The sequence below is a fragment of the Eptatretus burgeri genome, chromosome 3 (assembly GCF_056783735.1).
Source record: "Eptatretus burgeri isolate ZD-2024b chromosome 3, Ebu_testis_v1, whole genome shotgun sequence".
Taxonomy (NCBI): domain Eukaryota; kingdom Metazoa; phylum Chordata; class Myxini; order Myxiniformes; family Myxinidae; genus Eptatretus; species Eptatretus burgeri.
In genome coordinates, this window is record NC_140963.1 from 139,964,524 (window position 1) to 139,977,919 (window position 13,396).

General features: G+C 43.8%; 1 protein-coding gene across 7 annotated transcripts in view; it reads left to right on the plus strand.

Moving 5' to 3' along the window:
• Window positions 1–13,396, plus strand: part of NCAM1 (neural cell adhesion molecule 1) — a 273,015-nt gene that overhangs the window by 144,126 nt on the left and 115,493 nt on the right. The gene's annotated exons all lie outside the window — the stretch shown is intronic.

Consider the following 13,396-nt stretch of genomic DNA (forward strand, 5'->3'; position numbering starts at 1 on the left):
CCCCCAAGAGATACGAGAGGTGCGTGCGCAGATGCATTCTAATAATTTGTTCGTTTAACAGACACGGGCAATCCGAAGCTTCTTTAGGTTCATATAGTTTAGGAAGGCGTACACATGCTCGACAGAAATGTATGCCATTTCAACAACATGAACTTTTTCTTATGAACACCAACGGCAGAGCATGGAATGGACAATAACTCGCTCTCTTAATCTTTAAAGGAAAACGCTTTTCTGACACATTATGGTGAAGCGTGACACCAACTGACATAAAAAGCAAGAAGGCCTGGCAGAGCAGCATCTTCAGAACAAAACGGAATTATAACACTGCAACAAACGTCTTTCCTGCAACAAATGTCTTTCCCACCACCACCCACTCACACTGCCTCCCGAGGCCATAATTTGTATGTATATGCCTGAACAGCTGTATCTTCAATGCGAAATCCACACTGATGATGAGTGATCATTTAAATTGGAGAAGAGAATATAATTATCTGGTTCCAACTGTGCAAATCGATTCCATAAACTTTCTCGACACAGAGATGATAGTTGTGTGATGATGGTTGATGTCCTTTCGCGAATATCGTTGCTACTTTACTCATGGTGGAAGGACGGAATGGGACGTGTGGGTCGTGGTGTTCCTTGGCTCGCGTGAGTAATCACCACACATCAGAAATGGATCGAAATTGCTTGCATTTATCACTGTTTTGACTTCATTAACACATGGAGACAAGTGACACGATTGTAACGTGACCTTTGAAACTCTTTCATTGCAACCTCATGAGCCTTCATATGCACTTGTGCTTTGGAATACAAACGTGCACCGTGTCGTGCCACGGATGACGATGCGTCGGGCAGTCCCACATCACGAGAGAGTCTGTCTCTGTTTTCGCGATGTCATTACCAGAAATATCAAATTTGGCGGGGAGAAAAGGAAGGCTGTCTGCTGGAATGTTTCTTGAAGATAATAAATGTTTCGGGTTTGGAGGAGTAAAAATAAATAAATAAAATATACATTCCTGACATTTTGAGTCGGTGAGCCAGTGCAGGCACAAAGCAGACGGTGAGTTGCGGAATTGTGAAAAGAGAGCAAAGGACACAACCTCCAAGGGGGGTGTTAATTTTAATGCGGATGAGGAAGCTTATTTTTACAAGTTCGCCCCCTTTTAAAGGCTGCTATGCTCAATAACAAAACACCTAGCCTGCTTGACACTGGGGATTATGCTAGGCATTTCACTTTTTGTTTCTTCTGTTTGACCTTCGCACAAGCCAAGCAGCCTCGTGCACCAGGCCACTGCACAGAATGTCCGAGCCACTTGTTGGGTAAACTGGAGGCCTCCACTTGAGCGCTTGCGCATTGGGGAAGCGTTTGCGAACACGCCTGAGGACATTAAGGAAACACCGATTTCATTATCTCGGTAGCTGAACTAAACAACTCGGAAGCAAGTTACGGCTAATGCGGGGCAGGAAGGAAACAAATGGCTTGAAGTACATTAATGATCTGGTGTCGAATTGGCATGGAAAAGAACCAAAGTTTATGTTAAGGCTTTAGAATTTTTATTTAAAAATGGAACTTGATGGATTGATGTGCCCCACTAATTTTTTGCTTTTCCACATGTAAAACTTTTACACTTGTTACCTTTTGATTTTTAACCTTTTTGTTTCCCCACGCACGTGGAGCGAAAAGCGGGGTTAAGCAATTGGTTCATGTTCGGATTATACTCATCAGTTTATGATCGGTCTGTGATCGAGGAACTACTTATTTAAATCGAACGTTATATTTTAAACACGAACTGGAACATAAACAGGAGGACGAGGCTTTCATTTTAACGTACTTTGACTTTGAATTCATCTCGATCGTACATACGAAGAGAGGAGTGATATCATATCTTTTACTCCCTCTGCCTGCCTGATGGTCAACCAAAATTGAAAATCATTCCAAAGGGGGAAACTTACTGTTTTTATGGACGTTATAAAGGACCCAAACAGGCACGAACACGTAATGTAATGTGTTGGATAGGGTGATGTAATCGACACTGCGAAAAATGACGGTAAATTCCGGAATTAATTAATTTTGTACGTCTTTAAACATTCACTTAAATTGAATTATTTACTTGGAATGCTGTAATACACAAATCGCCTGTCGTAATATTTCCAAGAACCACCACTTTAGCAGTACAGTACTTTAAATTAGATAATGGTTCAATACCAGACTGCCTCAAAACTACTTCAACAGCATTAAACTTCTAGATTAAAAAAAATTTTTTTGAACAATTGTTAAAATCATTATTTTCTGAAAATTGAAGTGCGGTATGTACTTGAACCCTGCATCGGGTATTGTGTTCTATGAACTCTCCAGTTATAAATGTAATAGGTCCTCCATCTGCCTTGACAATTTTGAAGACTTTTATATCAATTGAAAGCTCTCAATGCCCCCCACCCCAACTCACCTCTCAGCACAATTGCATGTGGTGATCGAACCATGGCCTGATCCACTCCCTTTGTTTTCCTTCTGACTTGTTGTACCATGGATGTAATTGTTGAAATTTGCATATACAGTACCATTATGTGTGAAAGTGAAAATGATGTTTCCATTTTTTCTTGAAAATATTCAGCGAATATAACCTTTATATTAGTATAGGCATAACTGAAAGGAAATAACTAGGGGTGTAGCGATATGCTGACAGATTGAAGCCTTTGCATATCACATTATTGTTATATTTGATTTGTGAAATTTTGATTCACCTTCAGAAGTGAATCAAGTGTTGTCAAACGTAGCGAATCAAATGTTATAAAACATGGAGTCATGCGATGTTGCAAACACTTTCAATTATGTGGTTACTTCACTTGCCGTACGATGCTTCACTGACCCGAATTTGGTTTCGCCTGTCTGTCCAGCTCACTTTTTTGGGCTTCGGCTAGATGGCTCAACATGTGGAGCACAGTAAAAATCCCTTGATCATTCACGTACTTTATTTGCATTAAAAGCCTCTCGGCGACAATTGCCAGAGTCGAGGCAGATCCAAAGTGGTGGTATGTGCAGATATTTTTAGGTAATCTCTACAGAGATGACCTAATAAAGCCGGAACAAATGTCCGTCCGTATGTCCATCAACAATTTTTCTTTCCGATATTGATGAAACTTAGTATGTGGGTAGAGGTTGATGAGTGTTGCACAACGATATAACTTTTGTCCGGGTTCAAGGTCAGGGTCAAGGTCACGAGGTCACGTAAGTTATAAAAATCGCCATTTTCAAAACCTATCTGGTCTGCCATTCTACAAGATATTCGTCAACTGATTATTGATTATGATAGTAAAAAATATTATCTTGTATCTAACCGGACAGATTTTTGAATTTCCGTCCTGTTTGGCCGCCACGTAACCTGGAAGATGGTCAAAAACACCTCCCGGTACAAAGAAAACTTTTTACTTCCGATCTTGATGAAATTTGGTATGTGGGTAGAGGTCGATGAGTGATACCCAACGACATATTTTTTCGAGGTCAGGGTCAAGGTCACGAGGTCACGAAAGTTGTGAAAGTCGCCATTTTCAAAACCTCTCTAGTCTGTCATTTTAGGAGATATCTGGCAACGGTTCGTCGATTATGATAGTAAAAACATTATAGAGATGTCCGTCACCCCCACACGGGGGGTAATTTTTTTACAGATGAGATAGCACAACGATGTACGTAACTAATTTGACACTTTCATACATTTCGACTCTTGTCGGTGTGGTTTCAATTTGAATAAGCTCACCCTAAAACTCCACCTCTTGGGATTGGTTGGCAACTGATAAAAACATACTTTGGGAGTCCTGGTTGTTCAAATGCACAGTAGGTAGCATATTGTATTCACCATGTTTTTAGTGAGAAAATATAACCACATGGTCAGCTAGTACAGTTTAATGGAAGATGAACAAAGATGCTGGACCATGCTCTGATTCAATCCCAGGACTCCCAACATCATGTGAGTTTATTATGAAAATAGGAAGACTACCTGTCCCAAGTGATGGGAAAAGCGAGCAAAAGTATCTGTCCCCATTGGCAGGAAAAGTTTAAGTTAATTTATCAATTTAAATATGTCATGGGCTTTAAAGGTCAATTGTATTGCACTCTTGGTTTCATGCAGAGCCGAAGCTCTGAGTTAATTGTACCATCCACTGCAATATGGTGGTGAATCACAGAGCAGCAAAGGTTGGATTTATCCCAAAAGAGTGCAAAATATCCTGGTTGTGAAACAAAATTTCAAAAAAAATTTGAAAAAAGAAATTGCCTGATGAGACGAAAATGGAAAAAGACGAAAATTGAACTCTGGCTTGAATGCAAAGCGCGACATCTGGTGGAAACTAAGCACAGCTCATATCATCCATCCAACACCATCCCTACCGTGAATCATGGTGCTGGCAGCATCATGCTATGGGGATGATTTTCAGCGGCAGGGATTGGGAGACTTGTATGGAAAGAGGGAACATTGAATGGAGCAAAATACAGACAAATCCTTGAGGAGAACCTGCTTCAGAGTGCAAAAGACCTCAGACTGCGGTGAAGATTTACATTCCAACAGGACAATGACCCCAAGCACACAGCCAAAGCAACACGGGAATGGCTTCAGAACAAGAACCTGAAATTCCTTGAGTGGCTCAGCCAAAGCCCAGACTTCAATCCCATTGATAATTAATCTGTGGAAAGACTTGAAGATTGATGTTCACTGACACTCCCCTTCCAACTTGACAGAGCTTGAGCAAATCTGTAAGGAAGAATGCGAGGAAAATCCCCAAATCCAGATGTTCAAAGCTGATGGACATACCCGAAACGACTCAAAGCTGTAATCGCTGCCAAAGGCACTTCTATAAAGTATTGACTCTGGAGAGGGGGGGGGGGGGTAGTTGTTGAGCACTTATTGACGCAAGACAATTCAGCTTTTCATTTTAAATGAATTTGTAAATATTTCTAAAAACATGTTTTCACTTTGTCATTATGAGGTATTTTGTGTAGATCTGTGACAAAAATTTATATTTAATCCATTTTTCATTCAGGCTGTAACACAACAAAATGTGACAAAAGTGGAGGGGTGTGAATACTTTCTGAAGGCACTGTAGGACGTAGGTGCATCGGAGTTCAGGTGTGCCAAAGAAGGACTATGCATGACGGAGGATGTCCAGTCAATGGTTGCCTTTGGGGCCAACTTTGAAATGTCATATGCCCAAGAAAAATTATGGCTGATAGTGAGACCCAAGAGTTTGAATGACTGAACTTATTTAAGAGGATTGTAGAGAAAGGAGATTGGGGGGGGAGCGGGTTGCGATACGGTTCTTTCAGAGAGAGAGATAGTGTCAGATTTTGCAGGATTTAAAGCCTTATTCCAAGTGTTTGACCAGCTCGTGATTTTGTCATGGTCTGAAGGGAAGGAAGAGGCTGCTGCCTGCTGATCAGAGGGATGAGAGATTGTACGGTAGAGGGTGGAGTCATCAGCAAGGAGATAAAGAGGATTTTCCAGAGAGTCAGAGAGATCATTGATGAATATCAGAAATAAGACTGGGTCCAGAACGCTGCCTTTGGGCACTACAAACCTTGACAGGGAGAGGAAAAGAAAGGATTCAATTGAGAGCCACACATTGGCTATGAGAGTGGAGGAAGTTGGTAAGCCATGTGTGGAATTGGCCTTGGATGCAATAGGCAAAGAGTTTGGAGACCAAGGCAGAATGTTAATCTGTATTGAAAGCTGGAATTATGTCCAGAGAGACGGCCCTGATCTCATGTCTGACATTGAGGGCCTCCAACCAGTACCAATTTCATAGTAGAGTGACCTGGTCTGAAACTGAATTAATGATCTGAGATGAGGTCATTATCGAAAAGGAATGATTTTTATGTTGACTGCGATTTTGGCTTCCATGACCTTGCTGATGATTGGAAGTACAGCAAACAAATTCGTTTTTATTTAAGGGGATCCTGTTTTTGTTCCTTTTTTATGTCGTGCAGTGATGTTGACTAATTTCAAAGTGTATGGAAGATGATCTAGCGTAAAAGACAGGGTGAAAAGGACAGAGAGGAAGTGCAAGAGCAGCAGAGCAGGTTTTAAGGACACGTGAGCTGATGCCGTCCAGTATAATTGCAGAGTCAGAGTCAAAAGTTGTCAAACTTTTTCACCTTCTCAGGTGCAAAAGACACAAAGTTCAAGAGCAGTTGGGTGTGCGAGGGTGGGATAGGTACAGAGAGAGGGATTGGTGACAAGATTTGGAAGGAAACACAGAATTGAGCCATTCAGCCTTCTTTAAAGCAGAGTTGGGTATGGTGCACGACATTTGAGGAGAGGGAAGGGAAGACTGGAAGAGGGGCCTTGTTGTCCCTCTCTGGAAAGGGAAGGGTGATCACCAGTACTGCAACAACGACCAAGTGGTGACGCTGCTCACAGTGCGGGGAAAAGTCTTTGATCGGATAAATTATTGAGGGGGTTCGCCACCTTCTACTTCAGCACCAGTGTCCAGAGCAGTCAGGCTTTTCACCAAAGAGGTCAACGATTGACCGTGTCCTTGCTCTACGGGTCCTCACCGAATGCAGATGAGAGTTTCGGCAGGGGCTGCTTGCAGGTGATGTTGGGCTCTGCAAAGCTTTCGATTCAGTGAATTGGAATGCCCTCTGCAGGATTTTTGGTCTTTGTGGGGTGCCACCAAAACTGATCAATCTGTCTGAACTATACTCTGGAACTGAGAGTGCTGTGAGATGTGGTGATTCCATCTCCGACTTATTTTCAGTTGTTACCGGGGTTCATCAGGGGTATGCACTTGCCCCCACACTTTTCAGCGCTTTTATGGACTGGTTTCTGGGGAGGACGTCGGAGAGATCAAGCTGTGGTGCATCGTTTGGGAATGTCAAGATCTCTGACCTTGATTTCGCATATGATGCAGTCATCTTTGCGGACACTGGATATCCTTTCGGGGGCCCTCGAGGTGCTGAATGAGGAGTCAGAGCCGCTGGGATTATGGGTTTCCAAGGTCAAAGCGAAGATCCAGGCTTTCGATGACCTCTTAGATGCTGCTGTCTTGTCTGCACCTGTTTGTGGTGAGGATGTTGAGATCACGGAGAGAATCACTTCCCTTGTCAGTGATATTCATGTCTCTGCTGGCTGTGACCAGAGGTCAATAGATGTCCGACCTGGGGAGTCATGGGTTGGATGACAAAAGTCTGGGTCATCAGGTCGTTGGTGCTTCCACTCTTGCTCTACGGATGTGAGACTTGGACTTTGACCAGGGATCTGAGACGGAGACTTAGAGCTGGGGAGGGGGGCGGGGGGGTGGGGTGGGGCACGATGGTCCTTTCGGAGAGACAAAGTGAGAGTGTGAGATTTGTCCGGATTGAAAGACATGTTCCACGTGTTGGACCAGTTCGTGATTTTACCCAGATCTGCAGTGAGCGAAGAAGCTGTGGCTTGCTGGTTGAAGGGATGACAGATGGTACGACAGAGGGTGGAGTCATCAGCAAAGAGATAGAGGATTTTCCAGAGAGTCGGAGAGATCATTGATGAAAATCAGGAAAAACTTTGGGCCCAGAACACTACCTTGAGGAACTACAGCCTGGACAGGAAGAGGGGATAATATAATTCCACTCAGGGCCGCACGTTGATTGTGACAGGAGAGGAAGTCTGCGAGCCATGAGTGTGGAGATTGCTATGGATACCAGAAGAAGAGAGTTTGGTGAACAGGTTGGGGTGCCAGACCAAATCGAAAGCACGTGATATTTCAAGGGAGATGGCTCTGATCTTGTATCTCGCATTGAGGAGCCCCATCCATTGTTGGGAAAGCAGAAGTAGCATGTCCAAGATCGAGTGACCTGGTTTGAATCCAAATTGATGAATGGAAATCAAGCCATTGGAGAAGAGGAAGTATTTGATGTCCGAAGCGTTGATGGATTCTATAACCTTACTGATGATTGGGAGAAGGCTGATTGGTCTGTAGTTGCAGGGATCTGTTTTTGCACCTTTTTTATGCAGAGCAGTAATGTTTGCTGATTTCCAAGCAGATGGCAGATGACCTTGAGTAAATGAGAGGGTGAATATAACAGAGAGCGAGCGTGAGCAAGAGCAGCAAAGCAGGTTTTTAGGACACGAGGGTTGATGCCTTCTGGACCGGTTGCAGAATCTGAGTCGAGGTTTGATATCAAGCAATCCACCTTATCAGGAGTAAAGGACACGGAATGCAGGAACAGCTGGGTGCAACTGGGTAAGGTAGGTGCAGAAAGCAACGGGTTTGGGACACACGATTTTGAAGCAAATACAGAGTTTAGGCCTTCAGCCTTTTCACATGCAGTGTCAGCTGTGCAGCCATTTGAGGTAACGGAAGGGATGGATTGGGGAACATACACCAGAAATGGACTTAACTAGATGCCACCAGGATTTGGAGTTGGGAGACAGGTTTGAGAGTTCAGACTTGAGATTAGAAAGACGTTTTTTTCCTGGCTTTCCTGAGGGTAAACGCATTTGTTCTGAGCTTCGTGGAAGGAAATTAGATTGCCTTCAGTAGGATTTGCCTTCCATAAGGCAAAGACAAGTTGTTTCAGGACAACTGCCTCGCCACAAGCTTCATTGTTCCATGGGCGGGAGGAAGGGTCGGACAACTGAAGACGAGATTGGATAAATCTGTGCAAGAAAGAGAGCAAGTTTCTTTGAAATATTTCCCAGGATGAGTTGATGTCAGAGAGAGTAGAAAGTCTAGACGTTTGATGACCAGTCTAGATGTTTGATGACCAGTGTGGGAGACCAATCTGGACGTTTGATGGCTGTTTGAAGTCCCTGCCAATCGGCCTGTGTGAAATGCCAGACTGTTCAACGCTGAGGTCATTCTCAAGTAACAGCCAGAGAGATGACCACTTTAACAAGCATATATGGTCAGATGAACTGATTGGAGCAAAGGAAGAACAGCAAAGATTTTCTGGGAATTTGGTGATAATCAAATTCAGAAGAGATGGAGTACCTTTGGCTGAGAACCGGGTCAGGAAGTTGACAGATTGTGTCAGTCCCAATGAGTCACAGAAATGCTTTACTGAAGTTCCATGGCAGGTGAGAGAGGTACCAACACCCAGCCAACTAGCTTGATGGCAATTGAAGTAACCACATATGAGGAAGAGAAAGTTGGGATGAGAGGATAGAAGTTGGTCCATGTTTTTGGAGAGTGAGATGTAAATGGAGTCATCATTGTTTTGTGGACGGTACAACACAATATAAACAAGAGGTGGGAGCATAGGGGAAGCCGAAGCCAGAGGTATTCCTGGGGTTGTGGAGAAGTGAGGGCAGTGTGTGGAGAGTGAGGAATAGAGTTTTTGATAGAGTGCAATTCTGAAATGTTGATGGAGTCACTGTTGGGCAGACAGTACAACATATATACACACACACAAACAAGAGGTGGGTGTGGAATGGAAGTCACAGCCTGAGGTACTACTGGGATTTGGGAGGTGTGAAGTGCACAGAGGGTGAGAAATTGAGTTATCGTTGTACATTGCGACTCTCTCGCCAGGAGGGGTTTCAGGTAGATTTGGGCCTCGTCATCAGACCTGATCTCCTGGGTAAACCGTATCCAAGCTGGCCCCAAAGCCTGCCACTTATTGGGTCTTCTCCATCATGCAAAGTCTTTCCTTGGCAAATCTCAACTTTTATCAATTTGCAAGCTCTTCATCCACAGCATAGTAGAGTTATGTTCACCCCTTTGGGCTGGCACCCCTGCTTCACGCACATTACATTTCTTGATGCTGTGGAAACCAAGGCTCTCAAGATCTTTGGATCTACGATTAAGCTGAGTCTCTGGGCCTCTTACCCCCGCATCGCAAGCAGGTTTGTGGCCTCTCCGCCTCCTACTCCCTCCTTTCCGGCCTTGCACTTTCTACATGGTTTGCTTGTAACCAACATCTGATGAAACTTCACAAAATCCAGGCTTCAAGATGGCTGTTCACCTCTTCAGCCCCCCCCCCCCACCCCACTCCACCCTCCATGACATGCTCATGATCTATATTTTCCTCATTTACCCTCCCCAAGCCCATTCCTCTCCCTGTTCCATTGCTCTTTCATCCCCAGTTTTCATCTCCTTTTTTTGTTTTCAATCCTCTTCTTGCTGTGTTTGAGTTTGTATCCAGCTTGTTCACTCCCTGTGTCCTCCTCCTCTTCCTCCCCTTGCTCTAATTCATCCACTCCCCCATTCTTTCTCCAAGTGTCCCCTGTGTTGTCCCTCTACGCTGCTGTTGGTGTGTTTCTCCACATTGTTCTTTCTGTTCTCTTCTCTTCTGTGTTTTAGCTCTTCAATGAGCCTCGTCTTTATATACATTTTTTTAAGTTCCCACATAAACTAATGGGCAATTATTCGTTTAACATTGTGACCAACATGGAAATTGGCACGTTCAATATACAGTGGAAGCTGGATAATAAGTGTATGCGTGAATATAAGCGCATATGAAAAATAAGCGCACATTTGCCTTCCTATTTTATTTCTCTATTAAAAATAATTGCATCTTAAATTATTGCACAGACATGGAAAATGAATTTGTTGAGGAGTTTAAACAGATACGTGCTCGAGGACTGAAAGTGAAGCATTGGTGGTTCAAGACACGAGCCAACCAACTGTGCAGTGAGAAGTACCCCAATGCTAACTTTAAGTTTTGTAGTGCTTGGTTCGACGCTTTCAAGAAGAGGCACAGGATTTCTTACAGAGCACATACCTACATCCATGAAAGCAGTGGATCGGATTAACGGCAGAAGGTGGAGAGTACTCTCCAAAAGTTTTTCATGGAATCTCCTCTAAATGTACACAGGACGGAGAAATGGGACAGTTTCGTAATTGGGACATTCTTAATATTGACCAGTCACCACTGCCGTTTGCCTTCATGACCGGGAAAACGTCCACCAATAAGGGAGATGAGGCTGTGTGGGTGAAAGGGGCTGGTTCCAGACTGGATAAGTGACAGTGTACTTTATAAGTTGCAGTTTTTGCCAACGGAGTATCCTGCATCAAGCTGATGATTGTGTTTTTAGCTGAGGAGTCTGGATCTCTCGGAAGAAGAGGGACGCACGCCTATTATTGTCGAGTCCTCATTCGTTTCCAGAAAAAACACATGGGTGGATGAGACAAACTCTGTTTTGGATTTTTTGGGGGATTTGGATGAACCTGTACAACCAGACATGCCACGATGATCGCCACAAGCTGCTTTTTGCTGACGTTCATCGTGCTCAGAAAATTGACAATGTGAAGAAGGACTTCAAGGCAGTGAACACCACTATGGCTTTGATTCTCCCCTGGATGTACCTCAGTGCTGCAGCCTCTGGATGTGCCTGTGTTCAGTGTAGTGAAGAGCAAATAAAACTGGATATCATCCAGAAAGAACACAAGCATGCCCACTTGAACTTGTATGTGAATGGCAGCTTCACTGCTGGTGACAGGCGTGTGTTGATCACCAAGTGGATAGGAGAGGCGTGGGGGGGGGGGGAATCTCTGCCAATCAGAAAATGATCCACCGTTCCTTTGTCAAGACCAGTATTGCACTGCCTGTAGATGGAACAGATGATGACAAGATCCATTTGGTGGAGCTGGAGTGATATGAATTCCCAGATGAACCCAAGAGAGACAGAGAGGACGAGTTTGCCGTGCGTCCAATCAATTTGTCTTGCAATTGAATTGCAACTGTGCATTGATGTAGTTTTTTGACTGTTACCAGTATCACTGTTCAGAACTGAGTATTTAATGAACATATAACACATGAACCTTACTGATGCGAGGAAATTATTGATTTAACTGTTGAATTCACTGATTAACTGATTTAACTGACAAAGAACTCTTGAATTCAGTTCTTGTATTTAGTATTTTTTTTTCCGAGGTATGGACAATTAAAATTGCAATGACGTGAAAACTGACATCTATGCAGCTAATCTGAAGAACATTTACCATTATAAGTGCACGTCATGGCTTTTTGAACACTTATAAGCACGTATGGCAGGCTTTTGAATATAAGCGCGTATGTGTTCCACTGAATCGAAAAATAAGCGCATGTGTTTATTATCCAGATTCGACTGTAATTGGGGTACAAATGACCGTAGCTGATGGGGAGGCTTGGTGGGAAAAGTCAGAGGTGGAAACACCATGTGGCAGCACTGAAGATCCACAACCTTGGAATACGTAAACACAAAAGTCAGAGGCAAAGGGATGTTGACAGTGCTGAAGTGAGGAGGCTGGCAGTGCTGAAGTGAGGAGGCTGCCAGTTTATTGTGCTGTTAGGATATTCAAGGTGAAAAGTGATAGCGGCTCAAATATTCAAGTGCAATGCACAGGGCGCTTGCTGGCTCTGAATCAAGCCGTCTTCGGAAAAAAAGGTTGAACGAGTCTCTGAGTAAAGAGCATTAACAAGTCATCTGGGAAAGACTATTAATAAGCCTCTGAGCAAAAAGGCATCAACAAGTCTCCTGGGAAAGACCATGAGCACGCCTCTTTGAACAACTATCCACTGGCCTGTGGGAGGCTGTGCAAGTGTGTGCTGACCAGCCCAAGTGTAACATGAGTCAATGGCTGGTGGGAGCCAGCATTGCTGTGTGTGGGCCAGCCTAAGTGCAGTACGTGCCAATGGGTACGGGCAATAATCTGTGAATGCAACATGGTAGACAGGAAGTGGAGGCTACAGCACCGTGTGCCAGGAGTGGGTCATGATTCGCCTGGCCCAATCCATCTCGATGCTTATGATGGATTGCTATGGGCACAGTGGACCATGCATCATTGTAAGTCTTCATCTCGTTTTCCCCAACCTCCTCTGCATTTTGTCAACAAAATGTGGAAAAGAAACATTACTCTGCCTCTGTCCATTGGCCTGTGTTGAGCTCGTAGCAGTGGTGGTGGGATATAGTCTTTGAAGAGATTGAAGGACTGTTATGTGGCGAGCAAACTCTACCAACCACCATGGTGGAGGGTGGCACTATCTCCTCGGTTGGACCAATCTTTCCTCGTGACTGGTCGCCAATTGGTCCGACTCGCTTACGCTTTGCCTTCACCCTGTTTTCCCCCATCCCTGTGTGTTTCTTCATTAATACAACCCAAACACAAACTTGATGTCATCTTACTTTGGGATGAGTTGATAATTATTCACGAGTTAGCAATGAGTTTGTATAACCTTGGATTCAACTCTTGGAGTCGATACGGGTGTTCTGGTGCAGCACCAATGACAATATTGTCTCATGAAGCACATATTGCTTCAATGGAGATGTTAAGCTGATTGTTCTGATTGTATTCACTTCTCGATGAAGATGTGGTGTCAGTTGAAAGAGTAAACTTTTAGCTTGTGGCTATGACTGATTATTATTTGAAAGGATTATTATGGATCACCATGTTACGCTTTGATATTCCCTTCCCTTTAATATCCTTTGTCTTCACGTAATGTGCA